The following is an 11117-nucleotide window of genomic DNA, read 5'->3' as shown; positions in this document are numbered from 1 at the left end:
CAGATTAATTTTATACCAAGAAAGACGAATTTTCAACTAAAAATAAGATAAATTTTATCTTTTAAATGGACGGTGAAACAGTCAATCTTCAGTAAAAAAAAAATAATTTTTAACCGATAATGAAGAACTTTTAGCGAAATAGTTTAATTTGTAACTAAGAAATATAATTTTTTTTTAAAATTCTACTAAATCTTTAAGACAAAAGATAAATATTTAACCCGATAGATGATTTCATCAAATAAAAAAAAATTGCGACCAAGAAGATGAATTTAAACGAAAATTATCAATTTTTTCTACAAATAAATTAATTTTTAACAAATTGATTGAACTTCTAACCAAAAAGATAAAAAAATTTTACAAATAAAGAAACGAATCTTCATCAAAATGTATTAATTTTCAACCAGAAAGATACATTTTCTACCCCAAAAAAAAACACACATTTTCAATGAAAATTATAAATCTTAAACCCGAAAACTGAATTTTGAACTAAATAATTCAACTTCTAATAAAAAAAGGTGAAATTAGAATAAAAGGGATTAATTTTCTAGCAAAAAAAAGTAAAATCTTCAACAAAATATATACATTTTTAACCAAAAAGAATAATTTTCAAATAAAATTATGAATCACCCTCTCTCCCTAAATGAATTTTTAACCAAATAATTTGATTTCTGATCATAAAGATGAATTTCCAGCCAACAAGATTATTCTTCTATCAAAAAGACGAATTTTCAACAATATGAATCAATTTTCAATCACAGAAATAAATTTTGAAGAAAAATGATTAATCTTTCACGAATCAAAATGAATTTTTAATAAAAATTCTGAATTTCTAACAAAAAAAAGGGAAATTAAAAAAAAAAGATGGATTTTCAATCAAGAACATTAATGTTCTACTAAAAACACTAATTTAAACGAAATACGTGAATGTTCAGCTTTTGACACTAAAAACAAATTTTGAAAAAATAGTTAAATTTTCAACCAACAAGATTAATTTTATCCTCAAAAAGATGAATTTTCAGCAAAATACATGAATTTTCAACTAACAAAAGTGACTTTTAAACACGAAAGGGAATAGTTTTTTTTCTTAATGTTTCTATTTTTATATATTTCATATAGTTTTGATATGTTTATACATTATGTTATCTTCTTCCTAATTTTATTCTTCAAAATTGTAAATTTATTATAAAATTTCGTTTGTAAATCGCGCTCTTTTCTTCACTTATGGTTCCGGTTTAACCGTAGCCAATCAAAACAGTGTGAAAATGTGACACAACTCTACCTAGAGGATTTCTATTAGTACTAATGAGGGAGATTACCACTCCCCAGAGTGCGCGATCTGTTCAGCTCAAGGTTCTGCAAAAATTTTAATTTAATAAATGAAAATTTTTTTTATAGAAATTATTAATAAAAGTTAAATTTTCATTTGTAAAATAAAGCAATGTTCATTTTGAAGAGAAAAATTTATTATTTTAAATACTGTTTACTTTTTTTTACTTAGTTATGAATTTTACAAACATAAAATTAATCTCTACTGAAAAAATGTCAAAGTACATGTTTTGATAACATTCTCTTTTTTTTACCAAATAGTAGACTTTTCAACTAATAAAGATCCATTTTGTACCAAAAATGACATAGTTCAAACTTCAAACAAAAATGAAATAGTTCAATTTTCAACGAAAATGATGAGTTTTCAAACAAGAACATTAAGTTTCTACTAGAAAAACAAATTTTTCAAAAATTTATTTCAATTTTTAACTGAAAAATTAATTCTCAACCAAAAATGGAATAGTGAAATTTTCAGAAAAAATAAATAAATTTACAACTAATACTAAATTATTAACCGAAAAATAATTTATCGAGCAAAAACATTAATTGTTGAGCATCAAGATTATTTTTTAACTCAAAGAGAGAAATATTTGATCAAATGCATTAATTTTCATCTAAATGGTTGGTTTTTAAAATAAAAGAGGCGAATTTTGAACAAAAAATGGACAAGTTAAACTTTCAGTTACTTAATTTTTAATGAAAAAAAATTATTTTCATCAAAATAGTTTATTTTAAACCAGCCCCCTGCTTTGACCGTGTATGTGTATGTAGTAGTAGTTTTCTTACGATCCAGAGGGAAAATGTCGGTCAAACTAAGCCAACAGATGGCACCACAAAAAGTAGGTCTGTCTTTTTCAATGAATTGCATTAAGAAAAAGCAAAAATAACTTAAAACTTGATGCTGTTTGCAAATAAACAAAAAGGAATATTTAAAAAAATAAGAGTAACTATTACAAATTATTTCAAAAAAGAAAAAGTCATGAAAATATGTAGTTTAATATGAATAAAATTTAATTTTGAGATACAATTTGAAAGCAGTTCGAACTTTATATTTTTGTGATTTATTTTGCTCATATTATTGATTTTATTATTTGTTAAAGTTGAACAAAATTATTTATTGTTGAAATTATTAATGTAGTTCATGAAAAACTTAATAATATTTAAGAGCTCAATGACTAAAATATTTAAAAAATATACATGATCAGAAGAATTAATGAAATATTATTACTTATATTCAATATAAATATAATAATAATTACAATATGTAAGACTACAACTTAATTTGCAAAGTAAAGAATCTTTGTTTCTTTACAATCTTAAAAATTTCAAGTTTTGAAGGAAATGTTTTTAAAAAGTAGTGGTAATTGTAATTAAAATATTTGAGGGAATCATTTGGAAAAAAGTCAATGACACGAATGACAAATGAGAAAATGGATTTAATATAATGTATATATTTATTTAAATTGAACCCAGCATCATATATACAGTTCAATAATTTATTCGTTCCTTAATCTTGAAAGCTTTTTTCTCGCTGCATTCAGCCCTTAATAATTTTATTTAAAAACTTAAATTTAAAGGAGATTTTGAATTAAATAGTTAATTATATTATTGCAAACCTCATTTCTGAAATAAACATAATATAAGCTATTAAAATCTATAAACAAACGTACTGTACTCATGACGCGCAATTGGAGGAAATGCATCTTTTTCATTCAAAAATGTCTAGAGCGTTCAATTTTCTTGCGATTTTGAAATTTTCTGTTTTAAATGAAGGAACATTAAATTCTATAGATCTTGACTCTCCGAAATTTTGTCTGCTCTATTTTTTTATTAATAATTTTTCCAATCAAAGTATGAACAAAGTCTTATTACCGGTGAAAAAATTTTTTTTGCTATAAAGTGCTTCCCATTAATGTAGGAATGACATTTAATAACAATAGTAATTTGAAAGTTTATAATAACCAGCGTGATAAACAATTTTTGTGTCAAAATATTAGAATTTGGGATTTTTCAAATTATAATTTCCTTCAATGGCCAGAACGACTTCAAGTATTTCTTAAAATAATAAATATTTAATAATATTTGATAAAATATAACAATTTAAATTGTTGTAAACAATTTAGATAAACAAATTTAATCGAAAATGGAGTATCGTAATGTTTAGTTAAAAGAAAGAAATTTTCAATAATATAGTTAAACTTGCAACAAAAAAAGTGAATTTGAATTTAAAAAAAAATTTCAACAAGAAATTGAATAGTTAGATTTTCTGATAAAAAGTTCGTTTTTAACCAAACAAAAAAATCGAATTTTTCAATAGAATAGTTGAATTTTTAGCCATATAAATAAATTTTCAACTAAAGTAATAAATCTTCATAAAAAAAATACTTTCCATAAGAATCGTATAACTTTGAGTAAAAAATGATGAATTTTTCGAAGAAAAATTGCAAAGCTGATTTTCAGTCGAATTTATACGAAAAAGATCAATTTTCAACTAAATTACCTAACTATAAAGTTGAAAAATTAATTATAAGAAAAATTCAATAAGAGAATTCCATTTTTTATCAAATAAAATGAATTATACCAATAAAATCCAATTTTAACCAAAAATGAAATAGTTCAATTTTCAGTTTAAAAAATAATTTGAACCAAAAAAAGAAGGTTTAAGCAAAATGCTTTAATTTTCCACTAAAAATAATGAATTCCAAACAAACTATAAAAAAGTTTTCCAAGAAGATGTAAAATTTCTACCAAAATGTCGAATTTTCAACTGAGAAATTTAATTTCACAAAAAAAAATGTTTTTAACAAAGTAATGACATTTTTTTGAAGTATTCGAATGTTTAACCAAAATAAATGAATTTAAAAACAAGAAGAATAACTTTCTAAAAAAAGGATCAATTGTCCTAAACATAGTTGAATTTTTAACCAAAAAGATCAAATTTCGAGACAAAAAAACGAATCTTTAAAAACTTAGTTAAATTTTTAACCGAAAAATGGTTTTCGAACTAAAAATTGTTGAGCTACAAGATGTTGGTTTTTAAACCAAAAGAGACGATTTTTTAATACAACCTGTCTTTAATTATTATTGTTGGTCAGAAAAAAATATCCAACCATTTTTTTTTTATAAATTCAGTTATTACGCAGAAAATTAACTTGTTGTTTAAAATTCATATGTTTGTGATTGAAAAGTGAATTAAAATCTTTTTTTGGATTATAATTCAACTGTTTTTTTTTTGTTTAGTTTTTTTAATTGACATTTTAAGTTAAAAACTCATCATTTTTGTAGAAACTGCATCTTTCTTAAATGAAAATGCAAATGTTTGGTTGGAAACATTTTTTAAAAAAGTAATCCTTTTTGATTGAAAATTCAACTGTTTTGTAGAAAATTCAACTACTTCGTAGAAAATTTAATTCTTATTTAAAACTCATACTTTGATGATGAAGAGTCAAATAAAAATCTTTTCGATAAAAATTCAACTATTTGTTTGAAAATTTGTGTTTTTGTTTCAGAAATTTATCTATTTTATTGAACCTTGCATCTTTCTTAAATAAAAATATAACTGTTTGGTTTAAAATTCAATAATTTTGTTAACAAATCATCCTTTTCGGTTGAAAATTATACTTTTTAGTTCAAAATTCAACTATTTTGTAAAAAAATTTCTTCTTTAAAATTAATATTTTAGTGTTGAAAAGTCGACGGAATACTTTTCAGGTGAAAACTCAACTTTTTTAAAATTTGTTCTTTTTTATTACAAAATTTATCTGTTAACTAAAAAGAAAAGTCAACTAAAAATTATTTCAGATGAAAATGAAAATGTTTTTTGTTTCTTTTCTTTTTGATTTGAATATTTATCTATTTTAGTAGAAATTTCATATTTCGTATTTTGTATAAATTTTCGTTATGAAATTTTTTTCAGCAATTTTTTTTTGAAAATTAAAATATATTTTTATGGAAATTGGTCTATTTAATTTTAAGTTCATCTTTTTCAGTATAAATAATGCATCTTTCTTGGCGAAAAATGCAACTGTTTTGTTAAAAATTACATTGTTATCTAGAAAATTTAATTTTTGTTTAAAATTCCAATTTTTGTGTTGCATATATATATAATATAATATAAAAATTTCTAAAAGCCAGGTAAATTACTGTTAGGTTTTCAGGTAATTTGTAGAGGATAAGTTTTGATAAATTCCTCAAAATGAAATAAGACATCTTTTCAAAAATAAATTTTTGCTTAATTCAGAACTAACTTTTGAGTTACTTTATTTAAGTAGTTTGATTTGTAATTTAAATAGTAGAGAAAAAAGTGGTTTTGTAATCTATGAAATTTGAGAATATATCTTCGCTGATAGTTTAATACTCCAGCAAAGAAGAAAACTTTGTAACCACAAATTGGCATTTTCATAGCAAAAAATGATATTTCAAATAAACAGATAAAATTTTAATTTAGAAAGGTAAATTTTGAAAAAAAGTTGATCTTTGAGGATCAAACTGTGAATTTTAAAAAAGAAATAAGTTTCTACAAAAAAATGGAATTTTTAATCTCAAAATGCAATTTTTTCAACCAAGAAGTATGAATTGTTAACAAAATAATTGAATTCTCTAACACGTAGTTGCATTTTTTATTTTATCCAACAAAGATGAAATTTGTACTAGAACAGATGAATTTTTAATAAAAAACGAAAATTTTTTAAAAGTTAAACTTTCATCCAGAAAAGATTGTCGAATGAAATAAAACCTTAAAAAAATAGTTGACTTTTTATCCAAAAAAATGTCAGTTCACTTTTCAAACACAAAATAATAATTGTAAACAATAAAATCATTTCCTGCTAAATAGTCGAATTTTTAATCAAAAAGTGTGACTTTTTAACAATATTGTTAAATTTTTAAGCAAACAGTTGGATTTTTGTCCAAGAAAAGTGAAAATTCTACTAAGACAGATGAAATTTAAATCAAAATGACAAATTTTCAAAAATAGAGTCTTATTTTCATCCGAAAACATTTCAATTGATTTTGCAACACAAGAAAGTCATATTGTTTGGTTGAAAATTCTGATGTTTTGTTGAAAACTTAACTTTTTCGTAGAAAATTTAGTTTTCCTTTAAATTCAATATTTTGTTACTTTAAAAAATTCGTTTTTTCTTGAAAATTCAACTGTTTTAGTACAAATTTCATATTTCTTCGATAAAAAAAAATTTAACTTTTTGTTAGAGAATTCAACTATTTTGTAAGAAAATCCTCCTTTTTGTTGAAAAAAAATCGTTTTTTGGGATGAAAAATTTAGTTTTTGTTTAGAAACTTACTTGTTGTTAAGAAGTTCATATTTTAATCTTGAAAACTGAAATGGAATCTTTTTCTGATGAAAATTCAACTATTTTTTCTTTTCCTTTTTAAACAAAAATTCACATGTTTTAACAGATGAAGTTTAAAATGAATTTTTTTCGTAGAAACTTATTTCTTGTTTAAAAATTCACAGTTCGATCCGAAAAACTCATCTGAAATCTTTTTTAACAGAAAATTATACTATTTTTTCAAAAATTTATCTTTCTGATTTAAAAATTCATCTGTTTTAGTAGAAATATCATTTTTTGTTATGAAAATGCAAAAATTAAATTGCTTTATTAATAAATGATTTTCTTTCTTAAAGATTTATTGTTATTATTGTTAAACACATTGATTTAAATAATAATTCAAACAAATGTTTATTTGATCGTTTTGTACTTAAAATTCAGACAATGCAGTGGATATTCAGGTAAAATTAAAGTATCGTCCCAAAAATTTGGTGCGACCAGACACTCCATCAAAATAATGTAAACTAATTTAAAATGTTTAAGTTATGAAACTAATTTAAATTCCTATTTTTTAGGTGAAAATATTGCATTTTCAACAAAATAGAATACTTTTTCACCAAATAGTTGAATTTTTAATCAAAAGGTTTAATTTTCTGTAAATAAGGCAGTTTTTTAAACAAAATACATGAATTATCAATAAATTAGTCGAATTTTGAACCCAAAAAAATCACATTTAAAAAAAAGTAATAGTTAAATTTTCATTTAAAAAATTAATTTTTTACCAAAAAATCAAATTTTCAACTTAACGGTTATACTTTCAACTGGAATAATCACATGAAATTTTGAAATTCAAAAATGAAACCTATATAACTCACAGCAATTGTAGATAAAGTAATTATAAATAGTTAGATGTCTAGAAAAAAAATCTTGCAAAGGTCAGACAATTTAACTATTTCGTAAAAAATTTACTTCTTATTTAAAGCTCATTCTTTGATGTTGGAAAGTAAAAAAAAAATTTTTTCGATGAAAATTCAATTGATCTTTTTTGAAAATTGGTCTTTTTGATTAGAAAGTGGATATGTTTTGAAGGTTGAACGTTTATCTCTTTGGTTGAAAATTTAACTATTTTCTTTAAAATTAATTTTTGTCTTGAAAATTCCCATCTTCTGATTGAAAATTTTTTTTGTACCGAATATTCGTCTTTGGGCTTAAAGGTTAATAAATTTTGGTAAACTTTTTTTTCATGACTGAAAAATCTTTATTATTTTTAAAAATTCATGTTTTTGGTTTTAAAATTCTGTTTTTTCTTTTATTGATAAAATTTCAATTTTTTTGCTTGAAATATTAACCACGAAAGTTTGATTTTGAGAATTCATCATTTTAGGTTGAGAATTAAATTATTTTGTTTAAAATTCAAGTATTTTGTTACAAGTCATCCTAACTGGTAGAAAAGTAACTTTTTGTTTGACTACATAAATAAGTTTTAAATTATTAAATTTGTATCTCAAATTTGGTTTTATTCTTTTGATAAAAGATCCTATGTTGAAAATATTAAAAGATTAAAATACAGGTGTAACTTTCATAGATGAAAATTATATTTTTCATTAAAAATTCATCTTTTTCGAGCAAAATTGAATGTTTTGGTAGAAAATTGATCATTTTTGAGTAAAAACGTAACTGCTTGGGTCTAAATTAATTTAATCTGTTTAAGGATTCGACAATTTAGTAGAAAATTAAACCATTCGATTGAAAATTAACTTTTTTATTGAATTAAACTATTTTTATGAAAATTTAACTTCCTGGAAAAAAATTAATTTTTTGGTAAAAAAATTACATTATCCAGTGGAAAACTCAATCGTTTTGTAAATAATTTATATATTTTTTATAAAATTCAGCAATTTTTTTGAAAATAATGAATTTAGTTGAAAATTCATGTTTTTTTGTAGAAAATTAGTTTAACTATTTTGTTGAAAGTTAAACTAGTTTTGGTAAAAATTATTATTTTTTAAAATTTCACCTCTTTGTTTGAAAATTTATCGATTACATTTTTAGAAAAATAATCTGCGGGTTTAAAAAATCATGTTTTGGGGTGAATTCTGTTGTTCCAAATTTTTTTTAAACATTCATACTTTTAGCTGAAAAATCATCTCTTATCATCAAAAAGCAACTATTTTGTAGAAATTTGTTTTTTTGTTTTCGAAATTATTTTCATGTTTCAATGAAAATTTTCAATTTTCAAAATTATATTTATACATTTAAATGAAAATAATTCCTAAATGATTTTTATGTTCTGTCCACTTTAATTAGTGATTAATCCATTTGCTAAAATTTATATTTTCTAGAGTTAGTTAAAAGCTTATAATTAATATAGTGCAAACAAAGACAAGTTCAAATTTAAAAAGTATATAAAGTGAAAATTATATAAAGGTTTCAATAAAAAAAATTATTTAAAGCTTTGAATTATTTGAACTTTCAATGAAAACAATGGTTTAATGCTTTTTTACATTCTCATCATTTATGATTGAGAATGTATTAGAATTGTCGGAAATTTGACATCACAGTTTTTCAACGGATCTCCACGTTTCGAGACCACCTGAATTTGAAAATAAGATTTTTACGATGACATATGTCTGTCTGTCTGTCCGTCCGGCGGTCCGGCTGCCCGGCCGTCCATAAACACGATAACTCTCGAAAAAATGAACAGATCAAATCCATCTTTGGCACAGTTTTTTAAGGTCCTAAAAGAAAGGACGAGTTTGTTAATCAGCCATTTTTGATGAAAATTGAAAAAGTGAGCGCATTTTGAACATTTTTGAGACCAATTTCTCCTGAATTTGAAAATTCTATATACGCAAATTTATAATATTGAAATGGGCTAAAAATTTATCCTAATGACTTTTTTCGATTCAAAGAAAATTCTCAGAGTTATAGCATTTTCGAAATTTTGTAAAACAACCGAAATTCAAAATTTTAACCCAAACAACGCAAGATATACAAAAATGTCAAGAGAAGAAAAACATTACTTTTTAAAATCCCTATAAGACTATCATGACAAATTTTTAGATTTTCTTAGAAAATGCAAAATTCAAATTTTGATTGCCCAAAAAATAATGAAAAATCAAAAAATTCTATTTTGTGGTCAAACTCTGCAGAATACGAAAAAAGATGTATTAACGAAAATTTAACCCCCACAAAAATATACAAAATAATTAATCATCACTTCTTGATTAGAGGCGTACTTTTTTTCGTGAAAAATAACATTGAAAAAAAAATAAATAAAAAAACGTGTGGAAAAACGACGAAAGTTACGAGAAAAAAAATCCAACAAAACCTGTTTACAAATGTCTGTCGGAAATCGAGCGCGCAGCGCGAGTGTCACGATGAGAAGGTGTACATCAAAGCCTACAGAGCTTTGAGAAACTTACTATTTGACTATACTTAATTAAGTAGAAAATTCAGAAAATGAAGACGCATATAAATACTGTCATCAAAGAGATCTTTTTAATAAAGTTTTTTTCAAGCATTCCAAATGTAAAGAATAAATATCCGAGCGCGAAGCGCGAGGTAACCCATTATCGAGCGCGAGGTTCAACCGTTGCGCGCCCTAGGCGCGCTCAAGTTTGCAAGCGAGGCGAGCCGCGCGCGATGAGAATGTACCCACGAAGCGGGCAGATTTTTTGTTTTGAGATGATTAAATATTTCTTAAACAATTCTATTAAAACCTACATTTTCTGGAATTATTTCAAAGGAAATAAAAATTTTCCAATTTAACGTTCAAATTAAAAAAAATGGATAAAATTAAAAATAATTAGATTTTCTCAATGAATATAATTGCTTGGAGCTTTTTATGTTGTAGACTATTTAATAATTTTCACTGATTAATTTTGACAACAATATTGAATGACATAAAGATTCAATTTAAGATGTTTACGTAAAATGTACTTTATAGGTTAATTTAAGACGGAAATATTGTTGACTTTCCGTCAACGCGTGCGTGCGAAATGAAACTTATAGGTTAATTTAAGTCAGCTGATTGTTGAAATACCAGGTACAGAACGTAAATCTTCAATCCTTTTTTATACCAGGCAGTCTGATAAGTCCCTGAAAAATGAAACACGGAGACGTTTTCTTGGCCAAAGTCGGTTTTATTTTTCAACATACTCTCCTTTTAGGTCGATACAGCGAGTCCAACGATTTTCTAACTTTTTGATACCGTCCGAAAAGTACTCGATCGGAAGGTCTCCAAAATACGCCTCAGTTTCAGCTATGAACTCCTCATTTGAGTTAAAACGCTTACCGGTGTGCCATCTTTTCAGGTTAGGGAACAAGTAATAGTCGCTGGGGGTCAGGTCTGATGAATACGGTAGCTGAGGAAGCAATTCGAAGCCGATTTCATGCAACCGCGGCACCCATCGCGCGCAGAGCTTCTTTATGCCCAAAACTGAATGCACGATATTGCCCACACGTTCCAATGATATGCCTACAGCATTAGCTACCTCTCTC

The sequence above is a fragment of the Belonocnema kinseyi genome, chromosome 9, assembly GCF_010883055.1.
Source record: "Belonocnema kinseyi isolate 2016_QV_RU_SX_M_011 chromosome 9, B_treatae_v1, whole genome shotgun sequence".
Taxonomy (NCBI): domain Eukaryota; kingdom Metazoa; phylum Arthropoda; class Insecta; order Hymenoptera; family Cynipidae; genus Belonocnema; species Belonocnema kinseyi.
The sequence above is the reverse complement of the archived record's forward strand: the minus strand, read 5'-3'. Positions refer to the sequence as shown.